Genomic DNA, 18,258 nt, shown 5'->3' with positions numbered 1-18,258 from the left:
TAACACTATGGAGACCGATGCACAATTTCTCCTAAGTCCTATGGCATCGTCTACACTTGCTTCCTGCTTCATGGGGCAGAAGGGTGCAAACACATTTCTCCGCTTCCGGGAAGCACTGTAAACTTCTGCACTTCAGAGCCATGTCTTATCTATAATATTACAATTGCTCCAATCTCTTTCAAAATAATCTTTAAATATATTTTTAAACTTCAGAGCCTAGTGCTATAAATCATACATTGATATATTTGAACAATTAAAAAATCAATTTTATATTTACACATGTCAATGACTTCCACCTGATATTGGTCCATAGGATTCTCTTTCTTATGCCCTACATGTTCTTTAGTTCCTCCAATTAGTTGATTGACCTGAAACCTGCACAGTTTAACATATGATCTTCCATTATTTTCAAAAGATAAGATAAGCCACCTCCCGGACTGCTCCTAGTGATTGATATTGCTACAAAACTCATGAGGGTGGCCAAGAGGTCAGGAGTGATAAACGACACAATGGCTTCCTGACAGTGTCTTTGCCCGCTGCTTCACCTTCAAGTCCATAACTTGGCGGAACCTATGTTTCCTCTGCTGCCCCCTCCACATGTTGATTATACAAAGCTATTGAAATCTAAGTTCTCTTTTATATTACTGTGATTCAGTGGATTTGAATAAGCTACTCTTTGCAAATGCAATATTTATAGTAACAACCACATGGGGATGTAGCTACCACTTCCTCTATGTGGAATTTATTCTGGGTCATCTAATGTTCAGATTCTGAAAAATGTTTTGCCACCAGTTATACTCCTAGACTTATGTTCTTGCCATCTCCTTTTGACAGGACATTTGATCAGATTTGTAACTTCATTTGAAAAGTGTATATTTTGGGCCTCATTACGACCCTGGCGGTCCCATGATGAACAGTGCGGGTACGGTGCCGGAACCGTTCATTACGGGATGCCTGATTATGAGGTCCCCTAGCGAGACCCGGAACAGACGTCTGGTAAAACCAGACGTCTTTTCTGGGTCCCGCGAGGGGACCAAGGAGCTAATAACCGGCCTGTTATTAACTGGCCCGTTATTAGCTCCCTCCCCATTCCCATTGAGCCCTATGGAGGCTCAAATGGAAATGGGGATGGGTTTTTCCAATAAGGACTTACCGGGTCCTCCATGGATGGAATAGCCCGGTAAGTCCTCATCGGAGGAACCCGGTACTGGAACCCGGTATGGAGGCAGCCATGCCCCTATTAAGGAGCATGGCTGCCTCCATACTCGTAATGCGGCCCTTTGTTTGTTGTAGGATTGTTGACAATTAGTTCTGGTATCTTATAACAATTGTTACATGTCAGAAAAGGAAATATTTGAATGCTTTGTGAGATAATGTGATTCTGCAAGTTAGCATGTTACATTTTACTCATAAGATCATTTGTCATACATGATCATGCCCCAATTCATCAGACTCAGAGGCTGTGGAATTTCATGCCTATGAACATTAAATGTTCACCCTCTCTCATGAAATTTGGAAAGGAGCTCAAGAGCCCCCTCTTCAAGGAGCACTTTGCTCCCACATTGTACACATTGTATACACCCACAATACCAGTGGCAGAAAAGCCCATTTCACTCCTAATTACTGCTCTTGTTGCTTAATTGTATCGGACAACACCATGCTGTCATTGTTGTACAGTGATCCACTTGCTCTCAAAGCTAGACTCTATAAATACCACAAAAAATGAATAACATGAAAAAAACTATTATTTATATTGTAAACAAATAAAAACCTTTATGCAAAGAGTATCATGTTCTCATGCTCCTAAATTCTCAAATTGTAGAACTTATTTTGACGACTGGAGTTATATGGCATTATCATGTCCAGTCGTTCTTGATTTTGTTGAGAGATTTGGGTTTCCGTAGTTTTTCACTGAGATATTGTTTAGGTGTTTTTAAGTTAACTTAGATTTTAAAAAAATGTGTTAAACAATTGGGCAATTATATTAACATTTCGTGTTGGACTTGTGTGTAAATTGGCATGAGATTAATAAACATTCTTGATAACAAAGTTATTGATGTTGTAGTAATTCCTCAGACTAATAACTAGAATCTACTAAGATACAATGGGGGTCATTACGACCCAGGCGGTAAGTACGGCAACTTTACCACCATGGTGTAAACTATGTTTACACCATGGTGGATGGCGGATTTACCGCCCCATTCCAAGGTGAGTGGGGCGGTAAATCCCCATTTCCCATTTTACCCTTCCCCATTCCCATTTTTGCCCCATAGGGAATAATGGGAGTGGGGAAGGCGCTAATTACGCCACCGTAAATTACGGTGGCGTAATTAGCACCAAGGCGGTTTTAGCGCCATGGATTTTAACGGCTGCTAAAAGCAGCCGTTAAAATCGGAATCAGGCGTTAAGGGTTAACGACGGCGTTAACCCTTAACGCCTGAGTTGTAATGAGGCCCAATGAATCTGTAAATGACATGCATTGTTTAGAGTTATAAATGTTGTGGTTATAACATCCTTTCTGTACATAGCTCAACATATTCTTTATACACTTATTCTGCTTTATATTTACGCACACATGCCATCTGGTTTAAAGCTCAGCAGTGCATAGCCAACAGGTATGATTTTACATGAGAGGTTTAGCATGAGGATTTACTATGAATAATATATTTCCACTGCTGCGAAGCATAATTTTGTGCTTAGCAGTCTTCCAGATAAATATTCAACTTTTTCGAATCAGTGTTGTTTTCCACTGATTAGTCCTGTGAATACACATCTTTACAAAATGAGAGTATCTTTCTATTGATTATTTGACACTTAAAGGAAGATGGTATTAAAAGCTCCTACACAATTGGATGAATTCTTTCATTGTGGCATAAACTTGTCCATCAGTAGGTATACATTTGAACCCGAAGGCCGTTTACGTCGAGGTGACAGTATCTGAGATGGATCAGGATGCAGATCTTACTCAAACATCAATAATCAGACCGACTCAGGAAGTTGGCCAAAAACACAACTGGTTTATTTACAATTGTCTAAAACAGGGAGTACAACGGGCATCAATGGACACCGAACAGTCATAAGTCTCTATGATTTTCATGAACAAAACCTTAATATCAAAAGCTTGTCATACTACATGGCCAAATAAGAAAACCTACTAGGGGATATGATAGGCATAAAGGGAACATCTAAGTATATTTTCTATGGGGGAGTGAACTGTGATTAAATCTCTATGGACAGGTGGACAGTTAAGACAGTTAAGCCGACCCCAGTGCAAGTCATCTTCCGCGTCACACTAATACACAAAGTTTTATTGGCTTCTCAAACTATAGGGCTCTTTGCTACGTGGCCCTCTATAATTGGTTGGCATGCTTGTACCCTCCTGGACTATTCCACTCGCTAGCAGATGCAAGCTGGTACCACAGGTGCTGGAGGGTTGGCTTGGTCATGCCTCTGCACACAATTAGCCCAGAATCCATCATCACTCCTACTGTATGCCAGTCAATTAGTCTTTGAACTCATCCTTGCATTGGATCACTGTGCCTGAGAATAAAAGGGAGTGTGAGCATGGCTTTATCTTTTGGTCTTGGTGTAGCTTGTCCAAAGTCTATTTGCAATTTGACCATGTGACAGGAGAGCACATTTTGAGCTCCTTTGTTGTATTTAATACTATTAAATAACTAAAACCTGGCACTTCTAGTGTTTTTCCATTACACCTCAACAGGAGATAAGCTTGCTTCTCACGTTCGTTGTATAATCTCGAATAGATAAGCAGTTTCTTGGCTGCTCCAACCCTTGACATTGGCCCATACAATCCCTCACAAATGGTCCTTCTCAGTCAGCTGTTTTATTCAACTGCGCCATACTTTCAGCACTTCTATTCACAGGGTCCAAATTTGCTAAAATGCAATGTGGAATATCCAGATTCTGTACACACTTATATATATTGGCAGCATCACCAGCAGTCTATTCACTGCGTATAGCCAGCCTTATGATTACTTAGTCTACTTGCGTTACTGCATTTGTACCATTATACAGATGCTATAAGGTCTGTTCACCTTCTTCATTTGCATCTCTTCTTGGCGTGTCATTTCTGCTTCATGTGACATCACCAGTCTTCTCTTTCACTCATCTTCACACTTCTTCCGGAATCACCTTCAGAAGACTGTCTTTTTTTCAAGGATACATCATGTAGGGTTTTCTCAATGGATACCTAGTTTCAAGGACTTTTCGCGGTATAGATACCATTATTGGCATGCCGCAATTTCCGGTTGCCAACCTATAGGCAAAATGGGGGCAGGACCTCCGGTAGAGGCACTTGGATCCTCATCTGAACATTGATTTATTGCGTCCATGCCATGTATTGGTAAGCAATTCACCAGGGTTGACATATACAAAAGTTCATCCACCCCTTGGAATTTAAAGGTTAGCTCCACTCCCTGGTCCCAATCAAAAGTATAATTTCCTGGAACACTGGGATAGAGCTGAGCCTTTGTGCCCCAAACTGTTACTTGTACAGCTTGCAGGCCCTCAGATCGTCTTCTATGTTTCAAGGTGTTGCTAATTCTGCAGTTCTAGTACCAGTTATTTCTTTCACGCATCTCCCTAATTAGAAGTTTCCTTTCCACAGAAGAGAACACTCACATCACTACATGGTACTGTGCTTGATGACACTCGATGGAAATGGAGTTGAAGAATCTTCAAGACACAAGGATCCACGTGTTATATTGGATACACGATGCAAAGTGGGTTTGATTATTTTGTCCGGAAGTCTTAAAATAAATGCTTTGCTCCATCTCAGTGATTATGTGCTCAAAACGCCTGTCTCAACTGAGTACAGCTGAAGTTTGATAGGGAGAATCAGGGATTCATTGCTCAGAGGGCTTTCTACTGATTTGGGATTTCCTGGGTTGAATGCCTTCTAGATTTCAGCTTGACAGTTTGATATTAACTTAAATGTTCTATTAGTGTTTCCTGAACAAGCAAATTCTTTGCTTTTGAATTCTGGGGGTTTTACTTCCAAGAACCTTTCTAAATGGAGTTTTTCTGAAGACTTTGAGGTACCACAAGGCACAATTGGCCTCCATTGCGAGTTTGGCAGTGTGTCCAAAAATGCTGGTAATGCAGTGGTAACTCTTACCACTGCATTATCTCTGCATTACCACATCACCAATCTACTGTTCTGGAGGTAAGGTATTCCTCTGATTTAAAAAGAAGGCCAACTCTGCAGATTTACCTGCCAGTTGAATTATCGCCAGTGTTAATTCCACCAAAATCCCCATGGAGTCCTAAAAACACCAATAAATGGGCAGTAACACTGCCTACCACCATTTGTAGTCCAGTGGTAATTCTGCCAGATCAAGTGGTAATAAAAGTACATCCATTTGAAACCAACAAACATGCAATGAGGGCCAATTGTTTCCCTGTAGGTATCTCTGTGCCCTGCATCTGCAATACTCTGCAGTACGTAAAACTCCTTGATCCTCTCAGCAAGAGTCCCTTCTTAATTTCTTTTTGATTATCCTGCCTTCCCTTTGTGGCAGAAGGCTGTGAATCCTCAGATTCTTTAAGTTAACTTACAGAGTGGCATTTATAACCTATTGATTGGTAAATACTAGAAGGGGGTAGTTGGTTCCAAGGCCCCCTATAGAGTCCAATGCACGTATTTACCTCTGGTTGTGAGCTTCAAATTTTGCAACAATTCCCATTGTGTCTTGGATCTGGTAGAGCTTCTGGTAGACAGAGGGTGTGTATACGGGGAAATTCATGCAGGAAGTGACAGTCATAGTCATGAAATGTGAAGTCTGCCTCATCTCTGGCTATGTCCTGCAACCTCAAGTAACAAGGGTCGACTGTTTTCACTAATCCCAAGCCCTAATCACCCGCTGCTTTACAGACCCCCAAATATATATTACCGGCTCAACTGAAACTTTGGGATTCTGACTCCATACCGAAATATAATGTAAATGTTTCACTTGGTAGAACAAGGGATTTCGGTGTTAGGCCCAAGACATTTGCTGTAGTTTTTGAAAGAATGAGACATTTTCCATCTTCTACACTGTGTCTGAGGATCAATCAGTCTCCAGCAAACCTAGCATATGTTAAGAGTTGAAATTAGTAAGGCCATAACTTTATTTGTGTGCATAGCCTTCCAAATTAAAGGGTTGTAGTGCATAGCCCAAAGGTATGCATCTGTACTATTTGTAATACACATCCACTCCTACCAATTACAGTTTTGGGCCCAGTAGTCATCCCAATTAATGATATACTTTATCTCATCATCATCTCATGTACTGATAAGGTACGAGGAGCCGATAGACATCTCTATTAAAAACAAACCTGTCACTCAATCAATCAAGCAATCAATCGATCAATCAATCAGTGATGTTTACTCGGCAAGAATGCCATCAAAAATATCCAAAAACACAAATATTTAAATATTTTAAAAGCCTCTAAAAATCTATCACATTACACATTAAAAAATGACAAACATGTAACCAATATTATAAAAAAGAATTATTTTATGTAAAATGCTTTTTAAAAATTATTTATTTGAAAGCACTTCAAATGCCAAAGTCACATTGTGCTGTACATGAGTGAGTACATAAATAGCCATACATAAATAGCAAAAATGACACTGGGTGAAGCCAACATTTTGAACTATTCATAAGTGGTTCACTAATCGTTTGCAGAAAATGGTATCCACTGCATTGTCAATGGACTCCCCATTACAACTACATATTGCAGTGTAAGAGTATCACCCTTTCTGTTTGGCTGGCAGACACTTTGTGCCTCATTACAGTTTTGCTGGTGTGGTAAAAGTGCTGGTAAATCTGCTGGTAATTCTGGCACTTGCATGTTTATCGCACTGCCAAATCAAAAGTTTGCTGGTGAGGGCATTGATTTATCTCTAGCGAAGAGCAGGAGGTAAATCTTGCCCTCACCAGCAAGAACATTTCATAATTAACGGCACTGGAAATTACTAGACTCCATGGAATGGGGATTCCACCACTTGGAATATGCCAGTAATTTCAGCATTTCAAGTGGTGGAAACAGTATTACCGTTTTGTTAGCATCCCTCTGGATTTACAGGCAGGATACCACCAAAACTGTAACAAGGTCCATTGTTTGTGGGGCATTGACCAAATCGTGTTTGTGTTAAGCATGATATCCCTTGTTTGGAACAATAAAGTTATAACTGGGCCAGGCCCCATTTCAAAATATAGATAGGTTTCAACGGTCACATATCCCTGGCATCTGTCTAGACATAACCCTTAAGGCTGGCCACCAAATAGCTAGAACACTACATTTAACCTTAGGTGCCATCAATTTACAGGCTTCATAGTCCCCCCGGCCCCACCCTTTGCCTCAAGAATACCTAACATTGTCAAATATGAAATAACATTGAGACATTTTCTGGGCCTTCCCTACATCAAATCCTCAATTATATGCAAAGCCAGAGTGGTGGAAGGCTTGGGCCAGATCAGCAGCCAAGGAGTGATGGGCATCTGTGCCATTCTCATAGTGACTGTTCATACTTAAAATACTTTACATAGAGAAGTATCTGCATGGAGGAGATGGGCTTCATGTGAATACCTCTCCTGAAGTCCAGTTCCCTATCCTTAAGATCTTCAGGGGCTCAAACCCCACAATGCACCCCTTTGACACATCTCCAACCCCCACACCAACATACCTGTCACTGCCTTGTCCCTCCCCGGTACCGGGTAAACTACTATTCCCAGGGCTTCCTGGTCATGGCAATGGCAGCCATGGGATGGGAGCAAGGACTACATGTAGTTCCCTTCTTCCGATCCATGGCCGATCCAAGGTGGCCATCTTGATTTGTAGGTTTTTTGTCAAGTTGAGAAGCAGCGAACACACCATTTCTCTAAATTCATAAAAAACACTGTTAGTATGCCGGTACAACGTATTTGGGTACTGATAGGAATATAACTGTTGTAGGGGGGCATTACCAGTCAGGTAATGCCCCAGGGCTAATGTTAAACCCCTCGTTTTTCTCGGGGTTCTAACTTATGCCCCAGTGTAATACCTGACCGGTAATGCACCCCTCCTCAGTTTATAATGCTTAAATAATCTTTCTAATGCCAAACGGCTTCTTAAAGGAAGATCCCTTGAGAAACTGCTGCACAGTTGCTCAAGAGGACATTCAGGCTACATGCAACTCTGTTTCTGGCAGGGTGCCAATTTGCATCTCAGTTCTGGTTTGTCTTTGGAAGTGTTGACAGACATTCACATGCAACCTATATATTGATGTCAGTGATTGCATCATTCACCACATGGGACAGTAACCAACTTGAGTGTCAGCACTGGCCCCACTCTTTATGTACAGAGCGAAATGTTGAAAGTTGTTTGCTTGGAACGTTGTTCTATTTTGTTTTAAATTAACAATAGTGCACATTGTAGATACAAGCAGCAAAGGTTCTGTGCTTAAATAGTGTCAAATTGCAGTCGCTGCAACCAATCACAATATGTGATTTACCTGTGATCTCACCATATGACATTTTAAAGTGTGTGAATGCTGTAACCCACTACCACATGCCTGAACGCAGCCCCACTCACCATGATTAGAAACGATAGACTCAGCTATCGTACTAATCTTGTCACAAAATTCACTAGAATGCTCACCAATCAGACTACGAACCCCAAGCAGCCTACCTCACTTTGTGAACTCCCAACTAGTCATAACCGACTATACCGCACTCGCCACCACACACGAAAGCTAACCCTCCACAGACCTCTACCAAGGGAGCCCTCATCAACGTTCGCTCATTGGTTGCCCACGTGACTGATGTCGCCGACATTATCTCCACTAACCACCTAGACTTTATCGCCATCACGGAGACATGGCTCCACCCAGCAGCCATTCCCACAATAGCGCTAGCCACACCTGACAACTACAACATCAGCAGAGCTGATAGGAAAAGTGGAATAGGCGGAGGAATAGCAATTATTGCAAAATCCACCCTTAACATCAGAGAAGTAACTAGCACAACCCTACCCTCAGCCGAACTTCTATCTGTCAAACTCCCATTATCTGACACACAAACCATCCTGCTCCATATTATATACACACCCCCAGGACCCCCCTCTACCTTTGAAGAGGATATCTCCCTCCTACTCACTACCAATTTGAAACCGAAATCCCAAATCATCATTCTGGGAGATTTCAACCTGGGACTCAATGACCCCAATGACATCCAAGCCACTTCCCTAAATGACACAATTACTCATCTAGGCTTCACCCAACACATTAATCAACCTACACACTCAAAAGGAAGATCCTTGGATTGGCTTGCAGATGCCAATTGCAACCTTTCACTGACTAACATCACTCCCTGTGCTTGGACTGACCATCATCTCATTACCTTCTCCTTACCCAGATCCCTACCATCTACCACATGACTCACAAAGTTACCTCAAATAATCTCCACAAACAACTGCAACATCACTATAGAGAACCTCAAACCTCTTCTCGCGCCTATCAGTATAGTTAATCTACCCATGCAAAAAAACAACCCAGCAGTCATAGTAGACCTATATAACAATACTTTTGAACTAGCCCTCAACCAGATAGCTCCTCTCAAACAACGAAAAGCCAAACCTATTGCCCATTCCAACAAATGGTTCTCAGCAGAACTAAAAGCTCTCTGCAATATTAAAAGAACTGCAGAAACCAGCTGGAGAAAAGCCCCTTCTCTCTCCACCAAAGACAAATTTGCTTCAGCTGCCTCCACCTACAAATCCGCCATCTTAAATGCTAACAAAGAGACCTATAATTTGAGAATACAAAATGCCAAATCTGGCTCCAAAGAACTCTTCTCTATACTAAGAGAAATTGAATCACCACTGCCCCCTACAGAGGACTGCATCAAAGATAAGGCCTGGTGTAACAATATCCAGCTTGCACTCGCTAACAAAATTGCCCTCCTACAAACCAAGATAGAAGCAAAGAAAGATAGCCTTGCCTCTAAGCAGAACCCCAGCAGCAAAATTAACCACACTACCCCTATCTGCCCATCTTTCCACTTCTCACCAGTCACAGAAGAGGAAGTAATCAAGATAATCGCCAGCCTCAAACCATCCAACTGCAATGGTGACATTTGCCCAGCATCTGTCATCAAAGATTGTGCTAATGAGTTAGCCCCTCTCATCACCTCTCTGATCAACTCCTCCTTCAAAAACTCAGTGGTCCCCAACAACCTTAAAGAAGCTTGGGTCCTACCCCTGCTCAAAAAACCTAACCTAGATCCCAACACCCCCACAAATTACAGGCCCATCACCACAGTCCCATTTCTTCTCAAAATCTTGGACAGGGTAGCCTATCTCCAAATACAACAACATTTGGAAGAAAACAACCTAGGCCTGCGACAATCCGGCTTCAGACCAAGGCACGGGACTGAAACTGCCCTCTTGGATCTAAAAATCCAAATGGATGACGCCAAAGACAAGGGCAAACTGGCCATCTTGCTCTTGTTGGATCTCTCTGCTGCCTTTGATCTGGTTGACCACCAGATCCTTACTCAACACCTCTCCTCGGCTGCTGCATTCTCTCAGAATGCCACTAAGAGGATTCAGTCATTTCTGTCTGACAGGACGACTAGAGTTTTCGCCCCCACTGCGGCTACGGACCCTATCCCAATCACATGTGGAGTGCCACAAGGTTGCTGCATTTCCCCCACCCTTTACAACATCTTCACGAAGCTCCTATTTGACCGTCTTGACGATCTGGGTGTCAGCTACACCAATTATGCTGACGACACCCAGGTCCTCATCACGCTCACTGGTAGATATGAGGAAGATGCTGTAAAGCTTAATGATATCTACTTAGAAAGCCAAGCCTGGATGGCCACACACAGTCTCTGCCTTAACCACGATAAGACAGAATTGCTTATCGTAGGCTCCCAGGCTCACCTCAACAAACTGAACCAAAGGTACCATTCCTTTACCATTGTGGTAACATCATAAAAGTCTCCAAAGAGGTTAAAACACTAGGTGTATACCTCGACTCTACCCTATCACTAAAGAAACAAATAAACTCTACCATCTCAGCTACCTCATACACCAATAAATTGATCAATGCCTGTAGGCCTTTTCTCTCCATCACTAGCTGCCTCGCCCTATCTAGAGTGCTGATATTGTCTACATTAGGCTATTACAACACACTCTACTTAGGCACCACCACTAAAAACATGAATAGACTCCAGATCCTGCAAATTAATGCACTAAGATGTGCCCTCAACCTCCCGCGCAAGGTGCACATATCCACGACTAGAAAAGAAGTCCACTGGCTCCCGATCCGTGACAGAATCAAGCTAAGAACACTGGTCATCACCCACAAGTGCCTATCAGACACTGCCCCACGGTACCTCTCTGACAAATTCTCTAGACACTGTCCCATTAGACCCACCAGAACACCTTACCTACACCAACTAAAGATCCCTAATTATAACCTAGAAATAGCAGGGGGATCCAGTTTTCCAGTGCTCGCAGCACAATGTTGGAACACCCTCCCCACTACAATCAGATCGGAAGCCGCGTTCTGGCCATTCAGAGCCATGGTAAAATCATGGCTTCTAGCAGCCTAAACATCCAGACTCTCACCGTCATGACCTGCTAGCCGCCGCTCTCCACCTGTAGTAATGTTCACTCTACCTACAGCATAGTCAGGACCAACCTGTAACCCGGTCCGCTTTAGCCACTGTAACTTGTTTTTCTCTTTGCATATTCTCTGTACATACTGTTCTCGGTATACGTTACTCTTGTATGTATATATTCAGAGCTTGGACCAATGTACGCTCTGCCTGTTGCACTATGATGTGCGTGCAACGATATGTAACCCTGCTGTACACATGATTATGCGCCCAGTTACCTGAGGGTTCGGATGCGCTTTATAAATAAACAAACTAAACTAAACTAAACTAATGTGTTGTGTATTTATGTGCCAACATGATTCACACAACAACTCAAAACAGACTTTTCTGACCACACCAGTGGAGTCCAATTCCCCTCAATCCTCAGTCAGGTCTCAGGCAATACATGCAAAAATACATTTACAAAACTGCAACTTTCTGCTTGACACAAAATGCCTATCACAGTCTAATCTATTTATGTTTAAATTTCTTTATTGGCATTTATAATAGGCACAAAAGCAGTGTGGCAGTGGGTGCCAACTGTGGCATAGAATACATTTGTCCATATAAACCAGTCATTTAATGAACAATAAACAACTTCAACATGAAGCATTTAACAATAACAACAGTAACTGTCTCCAAGTGGTCGATAAATAGTTTATTTTGAGAGGGTCAACACGGGAAGGGAAAGGATGGAGTCCAAAAGGAGGGGGGACCAGGTACATTCAGGCAGTGTTCCATTCAGGTGTCTTGTGATGAATAGGTCAATAAGCACAGGGGTGAATCATTCAAGGGGGTTTGTCGTCATTGGAGGGGTGGAACAGAGCCCCTGTGAGAGCCTTCCAAGCATCAAGTGCCTGATTCGCATCCTCAGGGGACCTGGCAATGCCTTTCTCCCAGGCTGAAATCTCCGCCCGACCCAGCGTTCCAGTTCATTACGCCATGCATGGAAGTGTGGGCCATCCGGTCGCTTCCACGCCATGGCAATGGTCCTTTTGGTGAAGATGCATGCCAGGTCCATGAGCTTTACTGTGTGCTTGATTTTAGCTAATCTGGGATAAGTCCCTAGGAGGCGCTCTCCAGGGGTCCACTCATATCTGGTCATGCCAGCTCTCCTACAGGTTCGCTCAACTTTGGCCCAAAGTTGTCGGGCCTTGACGCACTCCCAAAACATGTGCATTAGGTCCGCTTTGTCTCTGTTGCACCATGGACAGTTATGCTGGGGTTGCTCGTAGATCTTTACTATTATGTGCGGTGTTAGATACGAGCGATACAGTACGTTGAGCTGCATCAATCTGAATCTTGAATTCCTAGAAACCTCTCTAGGGAACGCCAGTGCTCTCTCCCATTCTCCTTCGGTCATTTCTCGCCCCAGGTCTCCGTCCCATTTGAGTTTTAGTTCAAGGCTGTAGGGATTAGGCCTGTCTATGAAGTGACAGTATATTTGAGACACTGGTCTCCACCCCTCCCCCAGACTGTACAGGAGTGTCACAAAGGGGTTGGACTTGGGCTCTTCAGGCCAAGTATCCCATTTGGTTTGTGCTAGTTTCCGGATCTTTAGATACCAAAGGAATTTGCCACTGGGCATATCATCTTCAGATTGTAAGGAGGAGAAGTCTCGGAAGGAGCCTTCGTTATATAAGTCCCCCCAGGTGTACACTCCCAGCCGTTCCCAATATCTAATGGTCGCTAGATCGACACTGTTCTAGCACAAGTCAGAAAGGAGCGGAATGTCCGGGGTATGTGCGTGCTTCAGGTGGAGAAGCAATTTCATTCTAAGCCATATTTGTTTTCCGAGGGAGGCAAAAAAGGGGGTCCCGCCAGTGAGGTGTTGGGAAGCCCAGATGAGTTCATTCAGCCGGATTGGGGTGATTGAGTGCTGCAGTACTGCCGTTTCAGGAGTGATATCATCAGCCAGCCATTTGGCTACGAAGCTGAGCTGGGCTGCCAAATAATACTTCTCCAGGTCAGGGAGTTGAATGCCACCCTGTCTGTACAGAAGGGTTAACGTGGATAGTGCCAATTTGTGCCTGCCTTTCCCCCATAAGAAGTCTTTAAGTATCGTCTCTAGTAGTCGGAAAAAGGGAGCTTTAATATAGTAGAACACATTTTGAAATCCGTAGAGAAATCTGGGGAGAACAATCATTTTGATGATGGACGCCCTTCCCATCATGGACAGGGGGAGTCGGGACCAGAACCCTATCGACTTGCGTAGAGGGGGCATGCGCTGACGCTGTGTTATTTTCAGGCGTGTGTATCACAGTCTAATCTATACACTCAAGCATGCACACTCTGACATAAAATAAATCAATTTAGCCAAATGCCTATTGATATACCATATATATCCTGAATTACAGCTGGCACATCGCCAATCTTGGGGTCTGAAGGAAATGACTGAAGGGGTGGCAAACACAAGTCTGTAATATCTCATTTATTAGGGGGTTGTGTTGGTCGTGACAGGGGTATCTCAGTGACTCTGAAAATCTTTAAAAAGGAGGAATTTCCCATTTATTGAAACATACAATTGCAGTATTAATAGATTTAGAGATGCCTACATTGATATCCCAGTGCTGAAATAGGACAGTCCTAAAGAATCTCAGCTTTCACTTATCAACGCACTAGTAAGAAGGGAGAAATTAATACTACACTTCTGAAAATAAATGTGCTCTAACTTGCTTGAATTTGCATGACTGATGAGGTCCAATGCATCAATGATTTTCATTAGGATTTTGATCAGCAAAACATTTTGTCTTCCTGGGAAATATACCCTTGCTCCAGCTTACTCTTGTGTTGAACATATTCCCTATTCTGAGTCTATATGGCAGCCGTCATTTACCCATCATTTGAGAAGTAGAAACATTGCCAATCCTCTGTTTACCATCAGAATCCCAGCTACAGCAGGAAATGTGGGAACTCCTGTAGAAAGTAATGTATCATTCATGCCTCCATGGTTTGGGGACCATGAGCAGGTTCATAACAGATACATGAATATGAATGGATTCCTATTTTATGTTTGCTCAGTCCCCACAAAATAGTGCACACATTCCCTAGATACAATTCTGTTGTATCTCCTGTGTTTCATGTATTGCCTTTGTTGGTATCTCTTTTACTATATCATGCCAATTTTGAGTTTGAACAGCAGGGTGGAGCAAAGGGAGAGTGCTGTTACTGATTTTGAATATTTGTGCTTCTGAGCTTCCCAATCCACCAGCTTCTATACCTCTCTCTCAAAGCGTCTCAGCATCATCTCCCCCTCATCATAACAGTTGATGGAATATTCTTTAAGCCCAGAGTTCGGTTTCACTTGGAAATCAGCAGTAATCCATGTGTTCAGAGCACATTCTCCCAGTCATTCCTGTCATACAAATCTCCTCAACCCTCGACACAAGAACTGCATTGCATATTTGGAGAGCAATTAGTTTATCTGTCAGTGGCAGTGCCTCATTGCTGTTAATCAGGATTCCGCCCTGGTCACAGAACGGAAACAGCCCTCCTAGACCTCAAAATTCAAATGGACCAAATCAAAGACAAGGGGGACTTGGCATTCCTCCTCCTACTCAACCTCTCTGCAGCTTTCGACTTAGTCAACCACAATATACCCTGTGAACACCTTGATTTAGCAGCCCATTTCTCGCCCAAAGTCATAAAATGGTTTTAATCCTTCCTGTGCAACTGCACCACTAACTTCACCGCCTCCTCTTGCACCTCCCCTGCCCCAGTCACCTGTGGAGTCCCCCAAGGATCTTCTCTCTCTCCAACACTATACAACATGTTCACCAAGCCACTTTTCGACCTACTAGACAAATTGGCAGTCACGTATACCAACTATTTGAATGACACCCAAATACTCCTACCGATCACCGAAAACCATGACACCGACTCCAAATAAACTTTAAAAAATCTACCTTACCATCCAAGCCTGGATGGCTCGAGATGAGCTTTGTCTTAAAAACGAAACGAAAAAACAGAACTAATCATCATTGGCAACCACTCCAGGCTAAACAATCTACCCCAGTCCTACAAATCCTTCACTATTGACGGCAACATTATCACGGTTCCTAATGAGGTAAAAACTTTAGGTGTTTACCTGTACTCATCACTTTCCCTAACAAAGCAAATCAACACTATTTCCTCAGCAGTGGCCTACACTGCCAAACTGATCATCGCCAGTAGACCATTTTTAACCACTGACAATTACGTCATCCTCGCTAGAGCGCTCTGCTTAAGGAAAATGGATTACTGCAATTCCCTCTTTGCGAAATCTAATGGCTGTAACATCAGCAGGCTACAAATAGTTCAGAACAATGCAATCAGAACCACCCTGAACATCTCAAAGAAGGAACATATCTGCCCTGACAGATGTCATATCCACTGGCTGCCGGTTCGGTATTGCATCAAATTCAAAATCTGTTAGATAGGCATTTACCTCATAAATGCCTATCTAACAGCGCCCCTATCTACCTATTCAGACAAATATCCAAAGCCCAATCCAACAAACCTGCTCACTCAGCTTATTCTTGCCTCCTTACCATCCCTAGATGCAGACGGCAAAAAGCTGGAAGATGCATTTTCCCTGTAATCGCAGCCAAACTATGCTGCTGGCCATGAGATTGGACCCCTCCTTCAGGTCCTTCCGTAAAGGCCTAAAAACCTGGCTCTTTGGTCAAGACTCCGAGAAGCTTGATGCACCATGCACCTGTATCTGGCTAATCATGATAACTCAATACACCTTTATTTAAACATTAGCCTTATGGATGCTGTCATCAATGTAACCATCATCGTCTGTAACTTATGATACTGTATGCCATGTAAACAATGCGCCTCAGTACACGTTTGGCGGTAGCCTTACTGGTAAAACTGGCAGGCTGACGCCAAACTTGCGATTTTTACTGGCACCCACAAAGGGGCAATTATTGGGTCATTACGGCCCTGCTGGACACAGTAATTGCCCATTCAAGGGCGCCAGAAAAAAATGCTCCCCGTTCCCATTGAGCCCTATAGGGCTCAATGGGAACGGAGAGGTCGGATTCACCAGCACCATTCAGAATGGTGCTGATGCATCCGACATGCTCTGCTCGCGGAGTGCCGGTACGCCCGCCAGGCAGTCCTGGCGGGCGTGAAGGCACCCTCGAGCAGAACACGTAGTTTGCCGGTCCGGTAACAATGGTACTGGTGGATTACCAGTACCGTTGTTACCGGACCTGCAAACTCATAATGAGGCCCAATGTCAGTAACCTAATACCTGTGCATGCAAATAAGGTAACGTCTGTAACTCAAAACCTTTGCATACCAACAATGCAACATATTCTGTTGCAAGCAAATAATTTAACCTCTGTAACCATTCACCACTGCTAGCAACTACTGTAACCAACGTTCCTAAGAAAATAGGCCTACATGCCTTTGGTCTTTGTGCGCTATACAAATGCCAAATAAATAAATGCATAAAACCAGTGTGTTGATCAACGTTTCTGAAGATGAAGCAGGAAATGTATAATTTTATTTGAAGCAAAACCCCCCCTCCTAGGTCTGTTTGATACAAGTGGGCTCACAGACAAATGGCTCGTAAAAAAAGGTATACATTGAAGGTAAATGTTCAGTATTAAAATTAATTCAAATCAATTCATTTATAATTCATACTTTAATGTGCGAACATTGAACCACAGATCCAGAGCACAAGAGTAATCCCGCATGACCAAAAGGTCTTAACAGCTGTCATCTTCAAAAGTTACATCCACATAGGGTCAGTCAAGGTGAGAATGCTCCTACCTTTAAACGGGTGTGATCAATTGTGTGGCACATTGTAAAAAATTAGAGCATGGAAAGTAACACAGATCTTCAAAGAGGAGCACAAGCATTTAAAAAATAACTCACAGTTTGGTAAACTGTTGGCCTGTTCTAGCCTAGCCACTTGTATTTTTCTCTCAGCCGCCACTAAGGCCATCTTTGACCCTGGTCCTTTAGATAAAGGAAAGTAACCATGGCTAGAAGGGTATACATTCAGCAGAGGTCATTGAAAGTGATACAGCGCAATGTGTTAATGATTGCACAGATCATGAGCTTAACTCTGATAAAAGTGACAGTGGAAATAATGTAACTATAAAAGAGAAAGGTGAGAACAATCTGAGTATAGAGCAAATTAGAACGATCCTGGTAGCAGGAAGCAGTAATGAATGACAATGAAAATATGTTCTGGGTTTATCCTGATAACCACAATAATAAATTGTTCTCAGTTTGGAGATCAAACAGGACATTTGATAGGATCAATGCAAAGTGACCAAGAACAACTATAAAAGCATTGTATAACAATATGTGATACTATCATGTAAGATTTCTATTTTTGAGTAACAAATAATGCTTATCACTGAGACACAACAATATTTTGATATTTTGTTTTGGAAAAATACATTATTAAGGACTATTTTAGGCCATTGGAAAATCACATAAAAATACATAAGTAAGGATTCTCAGGAAAGCTGAAACTGGCAAGGCTAAAGATAAAGATGGTAAGGAATTTGTTATTGTATTACTAAAAAGCCAATAAACAAATACATTTGGTAGCAGACATTTTGAGAGCACACCATGAGCTCTTTAGCAAATCTCCACTAAAATA

Source organism: Ambystoma mexicanum, chromosome 2q (assembly GCF_040938575.1).
Source record: "Ambystoma mexicanum isolate Mex_15411 chromosome 2q, UKY_AmexF1_1, whole genome shotgun sequence".
Taxonomy (NCBI): domain Eukaryota; kingdom Metazoa; phylum Chordata; class Amphibia; order Caudata; family Ambystomatidae; genus Ambystoma; species Ambystoma mexicanum.
This window is presented reverse-complemented; position numbering follows the sequence as displayed.